Source organism: Staurois parvus, unplaced genomic scaffold, assembly GCF_062004578.1.
Source record: "Staurois parvus isolate SC_StPar_1 unplaced genomic scaffold, SC_StPar_1.0 ptg000669l, whole genome shotgun sequence".
Taxonomy (NCBI): domain Eukaryota; kingdom Metazoa; phylum Chordata; class Amphibia; order Anura; family Ranidae; genus Staurois; species Staurois parvus.
This window is the reverse complement of record NW_028318465.1, coordinates 433,794-451,930: the sequence shown is the minus strand read 5'-3', so window position 1 is coordinate 451,930 and position 18,137 is coordinate 433,794.

The window sequence follows — 18,137 nt, the reverse complement described above, 5'->3', positions numbered from 1 at the left end:
CAAGCACAAGAACTGTTTACTGTCTCCAGTGTGCAAAGTGTGGAAGAAAATGCGTGTTGTCTGGCTGTGCAGAGCTTTAGGGCAACCTAAAACTCAGTGACTCCTAAGGGGGTAGTGCTACACCACCACACTGGCTCAGGCTCTGGCACTGTAAAACCGTATATGACAAGCATTCAGTTTGATTGCCCTATTTGGATTTTGCTGATTTTCTGACAGAGGTTGCAGGTGGTTCAGCTTTTTCCTTTTCAGCTAAACAACTGACCTGACCCCAATGTTAATTTCTGTGATATTCTGATCCTTTTTCCGCAGTACTGGGTGGGCTTCTTGCTCAGGCTGTCATCCAGACGGTACTGACTGTGTCAGTTTGAAATGCTTTTCACACATACTGTAGGCGTTTTACTATTATTTACAGGTCTGATAATTGTTATTCTTCTTTTACCTTTCTGCTAGCTGAACAAGCAGTGTATATAAATGGTTCTGAGGACACACAGCTTGTGCTGCTGAGAAGGTGGTATTCTGAAGCCACAGTATGCATGAAGATGAATTGTATTTTCTCCCTTCATGAAGCATTGGACATAAATATTGTTTGGGAAATGGGTTGCCCAAGGAGCTTCTAATGAGTTTTGATTTGCCCTCACAACAGGTCTTCACACAAGGAGCTTTTCATTGGTATTACTAGGAGGAAGGGTGCCCCATTAATGTTATTAGTTGGAGGAATAGTGCCCCGTCATTGGTGTTAGTGGGAGGAATACTGCCCCATCATTGGTGTCAGTGAGAGGAATAGTGCCACATCATTGGTATCAGAAGAAGGAATAGTGCCCCATTCTTAGTATTAGTTGGAGGAATAGTGCCCCATCCTTGGTATTAGTGGGAGGAATAGTGCCCCATCATTGGTATTAGTTGGAGGAACAGTGCCCCATCATTGGTATTACTAGGAGGAAGAGTGCCCCATTAATGTTATTAGTTGGAGGAATAGTGCCCCATCATTGGTGTCAGTGGGAGGAATAGTGCCCCATCGTTGGTATTAGTGGGAGGAATACTGCCCCATCATTGGTGTCAGTGAGAGGAATAGTGCCACATCATTGGTATCAAAAGAAGGAATAGTGCCCCATTCTTTGTATTAGTTGGAGGAATAGTGCTCCATCCTTGGTATTAGTGGGAGGAATAGTGCCCCATCATTGGTGTCAGTGGAAGGAATAGTGCCCCATCATTAGTGTCAGGGGGAGGAATAGTGCCCCATCATTGGTGTCAGTGAGATGAATAGTGCCCCATCATTGGTATCAGAGAAAGGAATAGTGTCCCATCCTTGGTATTAGTTGGAGGAATAGTGCCCCATCGTTGGTATTAGTTGGAGGAATAGTGCCCCATCGTTGGTATTAGTTGGAGGAATAGTACCAAATTGTTTATATCAGTGGGAGGAATTGTGCCCCGTCATTGGTGTCAGTGGAAGGAAAAATGCCTCATAGTTGGTGCCAGTGGAAGAAATGGAGGTATATGTTTTGTTCATATTTCATATCAGAAGATTACAACCATTTTACATCATTGACACAATGTCAGCAATTTTGGCTTCATTGACTGCATACTTACCAGAGACAAGCAAACAATCAACAATGGTATTTATTTAGTGATGAATTTTGTGTACTGACAATGTTTATGGCTTTGACCAGGTGGGGCTGATTTGGGGAAGGGCTTGAGGGGGGTTCAGGTTTAGTTGATTGATTGAAGGGTAAACTGAAACTTCAAGTCATTATATAGAAATCAAACTGCAAACGTACCTCATCCCTCATGTATCGTATAAAGAACCACAGAAAAAAACAAATGGGACTTTATTGGTACAGAAAACGGACAACCTCATGTTATTGTATAAAAACCTGTTTATTGAAACATATCTTCCAAAAAATTACCATAAAATAGTATTATGGCTAGTCAGCCTATTAGTATATAGCATTGTATGTCACAACAACCAGAGTCCTCCAGAGGTCAATGTGTTTCGCTTATTAGCTTCCTCAGGACCTCAAAAGAGTTGGAGGCGAAGAAGTCCAATGCCCTAGCTGGAAGATATATATATATGCATATATATATACAAAACATTAATTAAATATAATAATTACACAAAATTTACCAAAAAAGACCTTCTCCACAAACTCACATGTCAACATGAGTGGTGATAAAGGGTAGCAGCATCCACATAGCGGTTAAAATGGTCATAGATGAACATCCGCACATACGGCAAAATCCCCTCATACAACCACACAATGAGGCCCTGTAAATAGACCAAATAATCATATTTCATCCTAAAACAGAAAAAGGGGGCGGGAAGGAGAAAATAAGAAGGGAAAAGGAGGGGAACAAGGAAACTCCCAAACATGACTCACAATAAGTAGCTCATTGGTAAAAGAGGCAGACAGCAAATCTATCCATGTGTCGATGTCTGACATATATGATATATCCTGTATACAGTTTCCACAAAGCAGTCTAAACACAATAATACAAAGTCAGTGGGAACATCCACAATTCTCACCATTCCATTAATCCCACTTAACCTAAAATAGACCCATACCTGGCAATATTAACATCAAAGTGGAGGTAGATAAAGTCCACCCACGAATGATAATTATTCAATATCACTACATTGCTTATCCAGCAACTTTTCGATATAGGTCACCAGGATCATTCACATATGGCTCCTATAATTGTATAAAAATGTGGCCATGTTCAATAAACCATACTGTTCCCCATTCCAACCATTCCAAACAACATGTTGACTCAAAATAGTATATATCCTACCTCCAATATACAGTATAGCGGCAACCGCTCAATGTGTACGTCCTTCCCCAATGGCGCAAAACAATCATCTAACAGGGCATTTAAATGATGTCATCACTCAGGAAAACCTCAAAATGACCCCCTTCTATGACATATGTTACATTAATGTGGAGAATATTTTGTCAAACATTATACAAAGAATCAATATAAATCAACAAAATTCACACCCCATAACAACGTTCTTACAAATAGGATTTGTGGTAATAACAAGGGTTATATAGTTATAGAACAACCCCATAGCATAATCATAGCGGAGGATCATCAAATATCTCCCAAGAAAAACACACAGAATATTAATGGCTCTGAAAATACCCATCTTATAAGAAGGGTGTATAACTTAATGCCTCATTGAGGCCAGGAGAGGAGGTTACATTTAAACTATATATCCATCTAGCATTACCGGTAAAAGATATACCATACATCGAACTATCACATGCAATACTACACATACAGTATACCTTTTACAATGTCCCTGTAATCTCCAGTATGTGGGTAGAACTACCAGACGTCTGAGGGATCGACTCAGGGAGCATTACAATAAAATAAAAAAGGGCTTTGAGCACCATTCATTATCAAAGCATTATAAAGATTGTCATGCTAAAGACCCTTCATCTCTGAAATGTACAGCTATAGATGTGATAGATCAGCATTGGAGGGGGGGGCACAAGAGGAGAGCAGTGTCCCGTCTTGAGACGAAGTGGATTGTAGAGCTCAAGTCCCTTCAACCCAGAGGCCTGAATGTAGACCTAGACATCAACTGTTATATTGACAATAGTTGATTTCTGTTTGAGGAGGTTTATAGTTTTTTCCGTTTTAAGGTTTTTTATGTTTTTAGACTTTTATCCTGTCCACAGTGCTATTTTTATTAGGGTTTTAATCTAATTTTAATATATGTGCTATTTCCGGTTTTTGCACCTTTGAATGTTAGCTTTTGTATATCGAACAATAATAATGTCAGTATCAATAATACCGTACATTTATAATCTCTTTACATGATATTACATGATTTTCAGTATCGCTTGACCGTTTGTCAGGAATATGTGACACTTATTTCTGATAATAGCACATATAAGTGATTTTAATGTGTTATGATTATAGTGTTTCATTTAAGACTCTTCATGTTATCTCTGGGGAACAATAACTAATGGATCAGTGTAAGGACTCTAATTATATGTGATCCATCAGTGTGCATTTGTATATTTAACATATGCTGTTCTTTTAAATGTTATGGTTTTAGATTCATTCCATTGGTATATGTTGTTATGACTTTGATATATTTCCCTGGTGATCTAGTTTATCTAGATCGAGTTTATATTAACAATAGCTGCTGCTCTGGTCTCCGCTTCTATGGAGTACAAGAGCAGCCGTCCAGACCCGCCCTAACCCTGCCTATGTGTGGGCAGACTTCAACATTGGGCCTCAGTTGATGATGCGCTCGCGCATGCGCAGTCGTTACGAGTTAGCGTGTGACGTCATTCGCGCATGCGCAGTATTCCGGAGCGGCGCGTGGTGCGTAATGCGCATGCGCGACCGCGGCATTTTTAAATCGGCGTCTAGGGGCAGGATTCACCCCTTTGAAAACGAGCTTTAGCTCGAAACATGTTAGGGGATCCACCCTATTGACGCCTTTGTTACTAGAGATCCACTAGCCACCAGGGAACTACCTCACCTGACCTGGATGAGTATATTTCTGTCAATACTCACCATACTCACTATACTCTATGGCTATGTATTTGTGATACCACTGACCACCAGGGTCCTATCGATTGAACTTTGATCTGTTATGCGCTGCATGTTGAGTGTACCACTGACCATCAGGGAGCTGATTGATGTGGGCCTGGATTTATAATATATCAATGTGAGTCCGGGCTGCTTGGCTTTTGTTTTATGTTCTTAAATAAACGTACTTTACTATTAGCGCTCTCTTGCCTCCCGGCTCGTTTTTAATGAACTTATGCAAGGTGGCGTTTTGGATTTGAAAGCCAGAAGGGGCCTGGATAGCGTTGTACCTGTGACCCGGATGTCCATATATGACCAGATGGTGCCCAGGATACGGTTGACCAGACCATGATGCCCGGTTGCTGTTAATTACATACAATGCTCATATTGTGTGTACTTGTGGTAAGCGCACAACCTCACTAATTTCTCTTATTGCATCGTTTGTGATCTGGAACATCATTGGATCACTTCCATCTTTTCAGGCTGGAATATATGAACTAGTATATGAACTGCTGTATTGGTACTTCATATCACAAACAGTCCCGTGTTTATTATCTGTTCTCTAGCGCTGCATACCCCATTTATAGTTTATGTTCCAAGGTATTGAGGATTACCCTGTATGTTAGCTGCTTATTTGATCCGTTTGCGCTCACTTACCCACCTTTGATATATCCATCTAGCCCAGCAATGGGCAAACTACGGCCCGCGGGCCGTATACGGCCCGGCGGACCTTTTAATCCGGCCCGCGGAGCTAGGCTCCCGCTAGGCTCCTCTCACAGTCCGCCCTGAAGACCGGTGTAGGATCTGTCCCCCTCGACGTATCTGCGCATGTGCCGGAGATCGCCGATCGGCTGCTAATGCCTGAAACTGGCACATGCGCAGATACGTCAAGGGGGACAGATCCTCATAGGAGACAGATTTTCATGCTACACCGGAACGGCGCGGGAACACGGCGAGAGGAACGCGTGGAGCAAAGGTAAGTGAATTGACACAGGGGGCACTTGGGGACTTAATATGGGGGATGAATTAATATGGGGAATGAATTACTATAGGGGGGATGAATTACTATAGGGGGGATGAATTACTATGGGGGATGAATTACTATAGGGGGGATGAATTACTATGGGGGATGAATTACTATATGGGGGATGAATTACTATGGGGGATGAATTACTATATGGGGGATGAATTACTATATGGGGGATGAATTACTATGGGGGATGAATTACTATAGGGGGGATGAATTACTATGGGGGATGAATTACTATATGGGGGATGAATTACTATGGGGGATGAATTACTATATGGGGGATGAATTACTATGGGGGATGAATTACTATATGGGGGATGAATTACTATATGGGGGATGAATTACTATAGGGGATGATTTTCTATATGGGGGATGAATTACTATGGGGGATGAATTACTATATGGGGGATGAATTACTATGGGGGATGAATTACTATGGGGGATGAATTACAATATGGGGGATTAATTACTATATGGGGGATGAATTACTATGGGGGATGAATTACTATATGAGGGATTAATTACTATGCTTACTATGGGGGAATATTACTATACTTACTATGGATGACACATACACATCATTCATCTACTCTTGGTCAGGCCCCCGGGTCCAATATATGAACCCATTGCGGCCCTCAAGTCAAAAAGTTTGCCCACCCCTGATCTAGCCTCTAATTGCAGCACCTTCCGATTAAAATTTCCACCACATGGATCCTCCAAAACCCTTTCAAGGGCTGCAAATCGTATCATATCTATATTATGACAGTGTTTCAGAGCCATATGTCTTCCAATAGGTGTGCAGAGAAAATTTCTTCTAATATAGTAGATGTGGTCATATATCCTTCGCCAAAAATTTCTAATGGGTTTACCCGCAAAAAAAACCACCATATGTACAAAACATTTTATATATCACACCTCTGGTATGGCAATCCACAAATTGTCTAATTCTGTGTGTTCTCCCATTAGGTAGAATTATAGATGTCCCCTCCAAGTAGTCACATGATCCACATTTGAAGGTACCCTTTTCTCCTTCAACATTGGGTGGTATGTCCTGGAAGTGGCTCCTAACCAGGCAATCTTTAAGTGACCTAGATCTTCTGAATGTAATTTGAGGATAGTCCCTAATATATTTATTTAAAATAGGGTCATTAGTTAATAGATGCCAATGCTTTTGTATGGCATATTTGGTTTTCTGATGTTGGTTAGAAAAAATAGTAACAATTCTAACCAGATCCTGTTGAACATTTTCCCATTGTCCAAACAGCAAAATGTGCCTAGTCTGTAGTTTATCCCTATTGTAGACCTTTTTTTAAGTATTGTCTTAGGGTAACCCCTCCTTAATAATCTCACTCTCAATGCAGCTGCCTCCCTCTCAAACAGTGGCTCTGTGGAGCAATTTCGCCTGATCCGTAAGTATTGGGAATATAGTATACTTCTAATAAGCGGCTATGGATGAGCACTCCCCACATGGAGAATGGTATACCCTGCCGTAGGTTTTCTATACAATGTAGAGCTTACGGTTCCATCCTCCTGAATAAAGATAGATATATCCAGGAATGAGATGGTGTTGAGGTCATATTGTACAGTAAATTTAAGATTATAGCTGTTCTGATCTAGTAATTTCATAAATGTCTCCAGGGAATCTATATAAGAATCCCAGATCAAAAAGATTTCATCTAAGTATCTGTACCAACAAAGAATGTTGGACAGATATGATGAATAGGCCTCATTCCCACTCCCCCAGGTACAGGTTCACGTATGATGGGGCACAACATGTCCCCATCGCCACCCCCTGTACCTGGAGGTAGTGGGAACCATCAAATGTAAACACATTTTTACTTAAAATGTGCCTAAGTAAATGCAAAATGAACCAATTAAAGGGAAAGGCTGCCACTTCCTTTTGGTTCAAAAAACACCCCACTGCAGCTATTTCCAATGAATGGGGAATACTGCAATATATGGCCTCCACATCGATGGAGACCAATAGGCAGCCCGGAGGAACCACTATGTTATCCAATTTCCGAAGCAAATCCTGGGTGTCCTGTATATAAGGAAGGGTTTGTAAATAGGGGCGCAAATAAGCATACACTAACTGACTTCCCTTTTCTGTCTTAGCTCCTATTCCAGAAATAATAGGTCTACCAGGTGGCTTCTCAATATTCTTATGTGTCTTAGGAAGAGCATAAAAGGATGGGATTCTCAGATAAGATACCAATAGCAGCTCATAAAGTTCCTTATCAATTATAGTGTTAGTATATGCATCCTTCAATATCTCATCGAACTCTTTGTTAAAAATCAAGATAGTTTCTTCAAGGATTGAGACACATCTGTTTATAGTTATTATTATCCATCACAACCACATTACCACCTTTAGCTTCCATTTTTAAAGGCAGAGTGTTATTTTGCTGTAATCCCTCAAGTGCCTGTCGTTGGGATAAGGTTAAATTATGATTGGAGGTACAAGTCAAATCAAGCTTTTCTAATTCTCTCATAGTCTGAGTAAGAAATGTCCAAATTAATGGGATTAGTTTGTAAGGAGGGAAACTTGGAGGATTTTTTCTTTAGTTTCAAAGTTCTATATTCCTTTGTACACTGTAAGGGAGGGATCCCAGGGTTGGACTCCATATGTATACAGTCAACTGCAATAATTTGAGAATCAGCTCCCTCATCCAAAACCGATGAGTAGCCCTTGTTTTCACTTAAAAGATCCATAAGATAGTTCAAAGCCAAAAAGTCCTTCACTGTATATCCCTTCCATTGTTCCTTTTCTTGCATGTCACGTTTCTTCCTTTTTCTATCCTCAGCAAATAAATATTTATATGTTAACCTCTGGGAAAACAAATTGAGGTCCTTGACACATTGAAATGTGTCTGACCTAGTCGTAGGCCAAAAACTCAAACCAAGCTCGAAGACCTCCACTTCACTCTGAGATAACCCATGCGACGAGAGATTAATGATTTTTAATTTATCAGTTTTTAATTCTCTTTTACCACATATCTGTCCAAGTTATTGGGAACTCTTTTAACCATTTCTTGTTTTTGTGAACTCTCTAAAAATCTTTACTATTGTCCCGGACGGACATCCCTTTGAGAACCGCTCCTGATTTGGAAAACTTATCATATTGTGCATTTTTATCAAATAGTGTCCGTGTAAATGCTATATCTTGGGCAGCCTGTGTTATCAGGGCCATAACCCCCAAGTAGCTATCCATAATGAAATTATCCCCATACGCTCCTGTGTCACCTATATTGGAATTGGTACCATTGTCCATATGTTGACCAGACTCTCTGTTCTTCTTTTTACCACCATCACCAGTATTAGATCGTTTTCGAGATCCACGACCCCAACCTTTTTCTTTCCTAAATGATTGTGAAATATGAGAAACCACTGATGTATTAGAAGTATCTGAATCCATGCCTTCTTGTGTGCCACTCTGTTGACCAAACCAGCTGGACGTGTTGGTCTATTTCTATGCTGAGGCCTTATAGGCATATTTACCATTAAATACCATTTTATCTCTAAAAAAATTTCACATATTTGTTATATAACAGATCCTTGTTGTATTTTTCAAGATGATCTTTTATCTCCCCATCCTTTTCCAGAAATCTAGGATGCGCACACAGGACCATATTTCGATTTCTTTGATTTCTTTAGCATTATGGTCAATCAACAAGCCCATCATTCTCCTAGTGCAGTCCTGAAGATTATATTCCCATTGTTTTTTAAAATCACTCTTGATATCCCATAGGTAAGGGAAGACCTGAATCCTCAAGCCCTGAGGACTCAATTTTTTTGTGAATTGAGTACCCCAGTATCTCCTTTCCTCCTGCAGAAGCATTAGGTATATGGATTGCCTAAAGTGACCCAGCCAGGTTCAAAGGCAAAGTAGACAAAATTCCTGGTAGGAGAAGTAATATACATCCCTCTCCAGGGCCTTGGGATTCCTACCTTCCCTCTTTTTCAGGACTACAGCCTCGTCCAGGATCTTCAGCAGTAGGAGTGTTAACGTTTAGAGGAAGAAACTACAATGTACAGTGGGGGCCATGGGCATCGGACACTCCTAGAAGTGTTGAGTGCTGAAAACACTGGTGGAAGCTGCCCCACTGGAGGCTGTCCTACTGGAGGCTGCCCCACTGGAATATATATAACTCCTCCCACTTTGTGAGACACCAATTTTTTTTGCCAAGCAATAAGGAGTGTCACCTAAAACAGACGGAGGTCCTGTATTCTGTAGAAGACTCCTAGATAAAAAATTTACAGGTAAGTTAAAATTCCCTTTATTATAATTGTATAGCACAATAAAATCAGCTACAACATGGCAAACAGGACTGCCAACAGGGCTACAAAAAACAAGGGTAAGAACCAGTAAAAAAGCACATTGCAGCCTGAGCAGCCACCTGGTAAAACCTAGAGAACGTGTGAACAGCGGGCAAGGTGGCAAGCTTGTAAATCTGAGATACAGATGCTTGATGCTGGAAGACACAAGAGACACCAAAACAATCTGGTGAAATGAGCACTGATAGGGAAATGAGGGCACAAGCCCTGGAAATAAGCTCTCTGATCCACCTTCTAAGAAATGCAGGGAAATTTATTTGGCTTATTATGAAGCAGCACAGGGCAATATCCTCATTGAGGTAAAAAAAATATTTGGGGGTAGAAAAGAAGGTCTTGGTCTCAAAACCACGTTGTCCCTGTGCAATACAAAAAACAGCTACTTTCAGGAAAGGGCTGTCAGCTCAGAAACACACCTAACGGATGTAATTGCCACTAGGAAGGAAACCTTACATGCAAGGTTTCCCAAAGGGATATCCCTAATGACCTCAAAGCGGATTCAGATCCCAGGTTCAGATCCCAAGGTGACACAGGTTATCAAACTGGGGGATTAGTATGGGCAATTCTCTGAACAAAAGCCTTGATTCAAAACTGTGAAGCAAGAGGTTTCTGGAAAAGAATTGATAAGCAAAAACCTGTTCCTAGAGGGTGCTCAGAGCCAGACACTGGTCAAGATCAGACTGAACAAGTTGAAAATATGAACAACAAAGTATTCCCTGGGGCTTTCCGTATGCGATGGTATATCAATCGAGAAGTAGAATTTCTCTCTCAGAACAGCATGAGGATCACTGAAGGAGATATACCCCTATCCTTCAGGACCTGGGTTTCAACAGTCTTGCTGTTAAAGCCAATGATCAAGAAGCATGGTGGAGGCCTTATGCCAGTAAATCTGGCCCATTTGGAAGAGGCCACGTTTTTTTCCGCAAGGAGTCTTTGTAATAAATCCTTCTGGGCCAATTAATTGCAATGCAAATTACTGTAGCTATTTCCACCTCTATCTTGTGTAGTAATTGAGAAAGAACCTTTTTTGAATGGAAGGTTTAGATCAGCTTGAATGAGGTTAAAAGAATTACCAGGACATCTACTGTGAAGGCTAAGGATCCCTTGTCCTGGCTACAAATCTGTGCAGTTTATTGTTGATTTTGGAGGCTAGTGTCAAAAAGTAATAAAGTTTACAACCATTTCAATACACTAAGGTGCTGTCAGGAGCCCATATCAAGAGTGCTTGACAATTTTTGTAATGGGTGTTTTCTTTTTAAATGGGCCTCTGCATCTTGTATTAGCCCCTGCCGATCCACAAGATTACAGTGGCAGGGCGTGGGGTGGTAGGAAAGATGAAAATGTATCTTAAACCAAGAATAATCAGCTCAAGGGACATACTAAATGTAAGCTATGTCCCTTGTGCTGATTTTATAAATCAGCAAAATTAAATAATGGTAGACCGTATACTAATGATGGGCTGAACAGCCCCCCCCCCCCCCCCCGTTCGGGTTTGCGGTGGAACATTTGAACTTACCCGACTGTGAACTTTGAACAGGGACAATTTACTGAGCGGTATCTTACTGCATCTGAATATGTGGTAAGATACTGCTTAGTTACTAAAATACCGCATGAGTTTTATTAAGTTGCGAGGTATTTTAGTAGTGATACATTCATTCATGTTTCAGCTCTCAGATCCCTGCTGACAGTTGAATGTCAAAAGAATTGTCGGCATTGCCTGACAATTAAAAAAATGTAATCTGGTCTGGTCTGGTCTGGATTTTAAGGGGAGCCCCCCAAGCCAATATAAAAAAAAATGGTGTGGTGGTCCCCCCAAAAATCCACACCAGACCCTTATGCGAGCATGCAGCCTGGCAAGTCAGGAAGGGGGGGAACGAGCGAGCACTCCCCCACTCCTGAACCATACCAGGCCATATGCCCTCAACATGGGGGGGGGGCTTTTGGGCAGGGGGGCTCCGGAGGTTGTGGGAGTCTGCGGGCATGGGGCTTATCGGAATCTGGAAGACCCCTTATCCAAGGGGGCCCCTTGTGACATAATCATGAGCTGTGATTGGCCAAAGCATTGCACCTGACCTGTGATTGGGTGCAGTGCTTTGGCCAATTACAATGAACTGTTAGGGCGCAGTGCATTGTGGGGAGTGGCGGGCGAAGAAGCCGCTGAACGCCCAAACCGTTCATGTATTCACTGAACACACAAACGGCCCATGTTTGAGTTCAACTTACATTCAACTCAAACATGCAGCCCATCATTACTATATACCATGCACCCCGTCAACACCAATAATAAGTGATTTATGTGACTTATGTTACCTGTCAGTAGAAGCTTTAACTGTGCTTTAAAATCCTTTTAAAACTAGACTATCTGTCCACAGGGTGACAAAGCTGCTGTGCAATTTCACCACAAAATGAATAGCATTGACAGCCTGTTGCATTCATTGGAAATGTAAGAGATCCTCTATCAAGGTCAACAGGCAATAAAGATTAGAATAATTACATTATACAATACTTTTTTTGCCATTGCAATAAAATATTTGAATTGAATCAGACTATTTTTGTAAGTAATATTGTTTCTAGTTAATAAAAAAACAATATAATCATAGTCTCTAAAGGAAAAAAAAACTCTAGGGTATTAATTTTCATAGTAAACAATATCTGCAAATGGACTAACAGATGAGTGATATACCCTTGTGAAAATGTCCCTGTAGGTCTGATATGAGTTATAAATCAACTTGAACATGGGGGAATTGAAGATAAGATTTTTTTTTATTTTAATGAAATACTTGAAGAGTTGCAGTTTTATCGTTATAAATTACTTGAATTTCATATACTAGTTACATGCTTCAAAATGTTTATATTAATTAAACACAGTTAAAAATACAGTGGATATAAAAAGTCTACACACCCTTGTTAAAATGTCAGGTTTCTGTGATGTTAAAAATAAGACAAAGATAAATAATTTCAGAACTTTTTCCAACTTTAATGTGACCTACAAACTACAACTCAATTGAAAAACAAACTGAAATCTTTTAGGGGGGTTAAACATAAAACACTAAAATAATGTGGTTTCATAAGTGTACACAGTCTCTTATAAGTGGGGATGTAGCTGTGTAAAGAATTAAGCAATCACATTCAAAATCATGTTAAATAGGAGTCAGTACACACCTGCCATCATTTAAAGTGCCTTTGATTAACCCCAAATAAAGTTCAGCTGTTCTAGTAGGTCTTTCCTGACATTTTCTTAGTCGCATCCTACAGCAAAAGCCATGGTCCGCAGAGAGCTTCCAAAGCATCAGAGGGATCTCATTGTTAAAAGGTGTCAGTCAGGAGAAGGGTACAAAATAATTTCCAAGGCATTAGATATACCATGGAACACAATGAAGACAGTCATCAAGTGGAGAAAATATGGCATAACAGTGACATTACAAAGAACTGGATGTCCCTCCAAAATGAAAAGACGAGAAGAAAACTGGTCTGGGAGGCTACCAAGAGGCCTACAGCAACATTAAAGGAGCTGCAGGAATATCTGGCAAGTACTGGCTGTGTGGTACATGTGACAAAAATCTCCCGTATTCTTCATATGTCTGGGGTAGAGTGGCAAGACGGAAGCCTTTTCTTACGAAGAAAAACATCCAAGCAAATTTTGCAAAAACACATCTGAAGTCTCCCAAAAGCATGTGAGAAAATGGGTTGTGGTCTGATGAAACCATAATTCGAAAAGATATGTTTGGTGCAAAAACAACACTGCACATCACCAAAAGAATACCATGCCCACATCATGCTTTGGGGCTGTTTTTCTTCAGCTGGAACTGGGGCCTCAGTCAAGGTAGAGGGAATTATGAACAGTTCCAAATACCAGTCAATATTGGCACAAAACCTTTAGACTTCTGCTAGAGGAACTTCATCTTTCAGCATGACAGCGACCCAAAGTATGCATCCAAATCAACAAAAGAAAGGCTTCACTAGAAATGGCCCAGCCAGAGCCCAGACCTGAATTTGATCGAAAATCTGTGGGGTGATCTGAAGAGGGCTGTGCACAGGAGATGCCCTAGCAATCTGACAAATTTGGAGTGTTTTTTGCAAGGAAGAGTGGCCAAATATTGCCAAGTCAAGATGTGCCATGCTGATAGACTCATACCCAAAAAGACTGAGTGCTGTAATAAAATCAAAAGGTGATTCAACAAAGTATTAGTTTAAGGGTGTGCATACTTATGCAACCATATTATTTTAGTTTTTTATTTTTACTTCCCTCCACCTAAAATATTCCAGTTTGTTGTTCAACTGAGTTGTACAGTTTATAGGTTACATTAAAGGTGGAAAAAGTTCTGAAATTATTTATCTTTGTCTCATTTTTTTTACATCACAGAAGAAACCTGACATTTTAACAGGGGTGTGTAGACTTTGTATATCCACTGTATATAACACTGTGCAAATGTTTTATAACAAGCAGTATCCACATTATGCATTAAAGCAGGGGTGTCAAGCTCAATTACATCATGGGCATTATGGTTGCCCTCAAAAGGCCGGTTGTATCTGTAAGACTATATAAATGTATCTACCCTTTATCATATTAAATAATTGCCTCTGCATTTGACTAATTTGAGTAATAACTTAAGACTTATACTGTGAAATGTAGGTGCAGACCAGCACAAATCTCACTAACACTCCTGTAGCAGATGATGCAAGTGTGAAAAGGAGGGTGGCACACCACTGGTATCATCAACAAGAAACTTTATTGTAGACAGGTGTTCTGTCTGAGCAGTCTCCAGTAACATTTCTTGTGGATGATACTAGCAGTGTGCAACCCTCCTTTTCAACTGGCATATAATTGTATTATTCTCATAATAATTATAAGCAGATGTCCAGAATACCCCTCCCCTTACGTCAGATGTCAAATGCCACCCCCCCCCCCCAACATCAGAAGTCAAGAGTCCCCCACTCTCCCTTACATCACAGTGAACCCCCTTTCTTTGTGCTGCTGCCACAGAGAAGCTGAGGCAGAGCTACAGGAGAGGTGAGAGGGCCACATGAAATGGCCTGGAGGGCCTGATTCAGCCCACGGGCCTTGTGTTTGACACATGTGCATTAAAGTATAAATAAAGGCAACACCTGACAGTTTTTATTGCCGTCTGTGCCCCCATTCGGGACATTTCTCTCTCTATTGTTCCAGTTTACTGTTGTCATTAAAAGTGAAAGTAAAATAAAATCCCAACTTTTGAGTTGTCACCACAACAGGAATAGAGGGAAAATCTTACAATAAAGATACTAGTTCAGTGACCCTGGTGACACCCCTGGTTTTTCTCACTTTGGAAGGATGTCCTCTCACTTTCTATTTTGGCTATAGGACAGGAAGTGAAGGGAAATCTCCTCAATGGGACACAGATGGCAAAAAAAAGAAACTAATGGGGTTATGACCCTCCTTTATCCAAAATTATAAAAAAAAAGATTGCTTTTATTTCTGCTTTAATATTCACTATTAAGATTTTGTAAGTTACAAAGACATAGTCAAATAGGTAATACAAATTAGAACATAAAATCAGAAATCTACTTAATGCAAATTTTCCATTTGAAAGATAACATTCAAGTATGCACAAAAGATAATAAATGGGGCCATTTGTTGTGAGATTTTGAGCAACAACCTCCTTCCCTCAGTCAGAGCATTGAAGATGGGTCGTGGCTAGGTCTTCCATCATGATAAGCACACAGCCAGGATAACCAAGGAGTGGCTCCGTAAGAAGCATATCAAGGTTCTGGAGTGACCTAACCAGTCTCCAGACCTAAATCCAATAGAACATCTTTGGAGGGAGCTGAAACTCCGTGTTGCTCAGCGACAGCCCCGAAACCTGACAGATCTAGAGGAGATCTGTGTGGAGGAGTGGGCCAAAATCCCTGTTGCAGTGTGTGCAAACCTGGTCAAGAACTACAGGAAACATTTGATCTTTGTAATTGCAAACAAAGGCTTCTGTACTAAATATTAACACTGATTTTCTCAGGTGTTCAAATACTTATGTTCAGCAGTGCAAGACAAATAAATTCTTTAAAAATCATGCAATGTGATTTCCTGATTTTTTTTTAAATTCTGTCTCTCAGAGTGGGAATGCACCTACAATGTGAATTTCAGACCTCTCCATGATTTCTAAGTGGGAGAACTTGCAAAATCGCAGGGTGTTCAAACACTTCTGTTCCTCACTGTGTATATACAGTATATATATATATATATATATATATATATATATATAGTGCAAGACTGCCTGTGCAACCTCTGTAGGGTCTAGGTATCGCCTCATGCTACCAGTAGTGACACTCACCGCAGTCAAATGCAAAACTAGTTAAAAACAGTCAGAAAAGATGAGTGGCCGCCACCTATAAAACCATTCCTGTTTTGGGGGTCATCTCATTGTTGCCCATCTAGTGCACCTGTTGTTAATTTCATTAGCACCAAAGCAGCTGAAACTGATTAACAACCCCCTCTGCTACTTAACTGACCAGATCAATATTCCAGGAGTTTAATTGACTTGATGCTATACTCTGATTAAAAATGTTTCCTTTGGAGGGGGTGCTCCTGAGCAGCACCCATGATGGTCACTCGGTAAGCGCTCTCCTCGCCCACTGAGCACATCAGCAATTTGATGGCTCTCAGGGGGGTCAGCCAGCTACCCACTGACCCTCCCCGGATTGCTGCCTCCCCAGCCGCTCTGATAGGGAAGAAAACCGGAGCCACCCACGCCTCCAGCGCTCGGGAGGCCGCTCCAGAATTTGAGGCCTACATGCCGGAGGATGCAAATGGATCCCCGACCTCGATGTCCCACGTATGAGATGGGCACTGAGCCAGGGGCACCCCTGAAATCCCCTACACCAACCCTACGAGATGCAGAGCTCCTGGATCGTTTCAAGTTGATGCTGCAGACCGAGTTGTCCTCCGCTACTTTCAAACTGGCGGAATGCCTCACACGAGAAATCAGGGAGCTGGGCAACCGGACGAACGATATTGAGGATAAAATGGACACTGCGGTCACGGTCATTGAAAGCCATGAGCAGGACCTGTGCGACCTTAAGAAAGAATTGGTGGACGTGCTGCTCCGGCTTGAAGATACCAAGAACCGCTCCCACCGTGGCAACTTACGCTTACGGGGTATTCCGGAATCCGTCACAGATCTCACCTCAACCGCTACTGCCCTGTTTCAGGAGCTGACCCCCGCCATTCCCATTGACTGTCTTGAATTTGACCATACACTGTGCATTGGGTCCCAAACAGCCGGAAGGGCATTATTATCAAATTCACCTATTACCGCACTAAGAAAACCATTCTCTTGGCAGCCAGGAACAACTTAGACCTCAGCTTCCAGGGGCATCGTTATAAGCTCTTCTCTGAACTTTCCCAGATCACGTTGCAGAAGCGCTGCCAGTTGAAGCCCTTCACCCCGCCCACTGTTGAAGCCCACTCTCTCCTAGAATCCATGCATCTTATCCTGCTGGGAGGCGCTGCGCAGAGTCTGGCGCATTCATCTGGATCTCAAGCGTGGCCGCCTCACCTCTGGGAGAAGGCATCCAACTGGAAGAGGGGGCTTCTTCGGACCCCTCTACGATGGAGTCCAACCTGTTCTTCACCGGGATGAAGTTGTATCCAGGACTTCCTTCGTCATGTTTCACCGCTGCATCCTTTTGACGGGGCCCTGAGTTTGGCCTTCTAGGCATCCCCAATACTGATGATGTTATGTGACTGAGCCCTGCCTGGCCGGCCCCATTGGAGTTCGGTCTTGCAGTCTGTGACTTTTTGCCACTGTTGAATGCCATGGGTCTCGGCAAGTGGCTGGGTTCATGTTCGTGGAACGGGCCGATGACTCCTTTGGGCTCTGGGGGGCAGTTGACTTCAGTGGGCCCTTGTTCGGTGCTAGGGTGATGGCCGTGATGGGGCCGAAGACCATCTGGGCTGTGGTATTGGGTTCTGTAGCAGCCTGTAGTCATCTCCCTGGAGGGGGCTGGACCCCTAGCTTGGCTGGGCTTCCAGGAGGGAGTCTCCTTTGGTAGGACCCACTTCCTGGGGACTCATATATTTACTAATGTGGGTACCTTGTTATGTTATGTTTGTTACCTCCTTGCCCCCTGGGGGCCTATGTTTTTGATGTATTCATTTGCAGCCATGTGTTCGGTGGTAGAGCCACCCCCAACTTTTATCCTTTGAGTGTAGGATGCATTACACCATAGGTGTGATATAGCTAAGCCATTGTACATA